Here is a 3416-nt window from a genome sequence, read left to right on the forward strand (position 1 = left end):
TGGCATAAAACCCATTTTCGCAGGTCATATATTGTGTCATAGCTGTTGCTCATGATACATTAAGTAAAAACCATACGAAAATTTTCGTGGGCATTTCTTTTCAGGACCATCCGACAAACTACCAATATTCCAATATTCCAGCACAATTAAAATTTAGGTAGCTACAAATTAAATACTTGAATACTCACAATTAAAATTTAGGTAGCTACAAATTAAATACTTGAATTGTAAGATTACTTGTTTGTGCTGTTTTCTAACTCTCTGGCGTTACTGCAGAATTTTTTTATAAATGAGGCAGGTCACAGATTAGCATTGAAATCCGCGCAGACAAATCCGGGACAACACTTTCCGCTTTACGGATTTTTTAATCCCTTCTAAATTCTCATTTAAAAAACACTGATCTAGGCGGAAAGTGTCGGCCCCGATTAGCCTGTGCGGACTGCACGGGGTATTTTGAAGAAACTTTACGCACATGCATTAAGTCCCGTTTGCTTAGAGCACGGCTAAAAATGACCTGCTAACATACCCATTGTTCCCGTAGAATGGTCCCTCCTTTAAATACCTTTAATACTTAAAAATACTGAGCAGTTCTTATCATCATTTTGTACTTTATGATAATACTCCAAATCGTGTGCTTAGGAGACTAGAGTCATGATACTTAACGAGGTGAAACAATTTCCCTTACATATTTTGACATTTACATTAGTGGTTATTTATTCCTCGCTCTTTGTTAAAACAAATATTCTTATCCGGTGACTTCAATACGAGCCTCGCTTTGGGAAAACGGGGCTTAATGCATATACTTAAGTATCGTCACATATGAGTCTTTTACGTTCGCACAGGCTAATCAGATACGACACTTTGCGGTTTAATGGTATTTTTTCGTTTAAAGGACGTATCATTTTATACAAATCCAGGTCCTGACTGTTGCATTTTTTGCATTAGTATAGTCCCTGCATGTAGATTCTCGGTCATCAGACTTTGTCACAAAAATAAACTTTAACAAATGAAACAATCATTTGATAAGTGCCCATATGTTAATTATTACATCATAAGATCGTTTCAGAAACGAGCAGGTAACTAAGCTGCCACAATATTCATGTTTTATTCAAATATTGTTCAAACGTAACAATTAACTTTATATGCGTTTTACTCTATACAGTATTTTTCGATGCATTACTGATTAAGCATCGTAACAAAACCACTAGTTATTAATTAGATACTTGCATAATTAACCACTTTATATTCCAAACTACACTGTATATTGTGTAATCTTTGAAACATAACGGCATTTGAGATATATAATGTTTATCTGTTTTTATTGTTAAAAATAATAACAACATCATGCGTGTTATTATTTATTAACACACCTGAACGAGTTTCCGATGCAGCATGATGCAAGCTTGCTGAGCTTTCGTTTTATATGACCTCAATGAATGAAGAGAAATCTGTGTGGTAAATAAGTATACATCATATGCACTTTACAGAGAATAAAAAATTGCATCACTTGAATCCTAAATAAAATTCTTATAGGCGATTTTAATAGACAATTAGTACTTGATTTTGCGTTCACTATCTGATATACTAACGCTCTTAACAGGTTTATTATCTATAATAAAATACTTATTAAATGATAAGGTGTATATTCAGGATTTGAAATTTTTGTCCATATTTGATTAAACGAGTTCATACATTTGGTGTATTATCGAGCTTTAGTAAAGACCGTTCTTTTAGTACCAAAAACAAATAATAATAAAATGTGATGAATATTTTCATGTTTTAAATATTTATGTATATAATATGTATTTCAGTAAATGGTTCCATCAAATTTGATAATAACAATATTAATCTAAACAAAGCATATCTATTAAATTTGTTAAATTAATCTCAGTAAAAAAAACATCATTATTTATCATTTAATGTCCATTTTCGTTGCAACTTATAACCTTGCCTCCTTTTTTTTCTAGCATAGAGCTTTGTTGTCTGTAAACATCGTTGTGGACGTTAAGGTGATGACCCATATGGTATACCACCATTTTCATTTCCGATTCGGTCATATCAAGAATCTGTATTCCATCATTGTTTTGTAAGTAACAAATATGTAAATGAGTATGAATTTAACAAATCAGCAGAAGCGAAGCCGATATGTTATAAGGAGTTGGACGGAGATACTAAAATCTATTACTTTATTTGTTTCCTCGTAGACATAAAACGACATTCGAACTTACAGTCTGATATTGCGTGTCTGATGCTATTAAAACGTCGAAAAGATAAACGACACTTATAAAATGCTTTTTGTTTATATAAAAATATTTTATTTCCTTTTTTTAAACAGCGGAATAAATACTAAATTGAAATTTATCCACATTAAAAAATAAACACCTTATTTTTAACGTGGAAGTAGTATGCGGAACGAATATTGAAACGCGACCGTTATTTTCGTATGTCGGCATGCCAATAAAACGTTTGTTTCAGAAAGACAGTTTAGAAATGTGTTTATCTTTTGTTTATAATGTATATTCAGTATAATAACAAATTATTGGTTGTAAAACTGTTACTTCTTGACCGGCTATTGAATCTGTTACAAATATTCATCAAGGAACACATTTTTTTTAATTGTATCGTAGTGGTTATTACGTATATAAAATACAAAAACACATGCACTATTTAAAGGCTCAATTTAAAAAAAAATGAACAGAAAAATAAATAACTTGAAAGTGGACTTATGGCAAACACATTTCTCTAAATAAAGACAACTGGACATATTTACCGGACTCTCGTGATGTTGCTGCATACTTACAGGGAAGTCGTACATACTTAGTTTTCTGTATGCATTTTTATTAACATATTATTACTTTTCTTAACATTTTTATGCGGTATGAAAATTTGATTCGTTGTTTTTACCAAAATAAGCAAAGTTTCAAAAGATTCAAAGATTCTATTTAACGCCCGGCAACTGGTCAAGAGTCGAATATTTTTTTCATTTTAATATTACAATCGTAATATTAATACTTATGATAATACTTCATCATCATCATCATCATCATCATCGGGAAATTAAGATAATCGTGATTTGTGTTTTATTTTAATGTTCATATGCGCAAATACGGTTAAATATCAGATAAAATATTATCCATGCATACCCAATCTCGTAAGTCAAGTAAATAAACGACGCATTTGTGAACGCGCTTCTTTCAATAATTTTTTTTCGACGTTTGCGATCTTGAAAAAACGAGGGAAGCATGCACACAGAAAAGCCCAAAGGGCGTATTCATTTACAATGCAAACACATATAAAGTGTCTACGCGGTAAATAATACGCGCTTCTTCCTTACGAAAATAACAAAAGCGACGCCGTTTTGTAAGTCAGTTACAACTAACCTCACTTAAACGCAGTTAAGTCTCGTATTCGCATGC

The sequence above is a fragment of the Dreissena polymorpha genome, chromosome 7, assembly GCF_020536995.1.
Source record: "Dreissena polymorpha isolate Duluth1 chromosome 7, UMN_Dpol_1.0, whole genome shotgun sequence".
Classification (NCBI taxonomy): Eukaryota; Metazoa; Mollusca; class Bivalvia; order Myida; family Dreissenidae; genus Dreissena; species Dreissena polymorpha.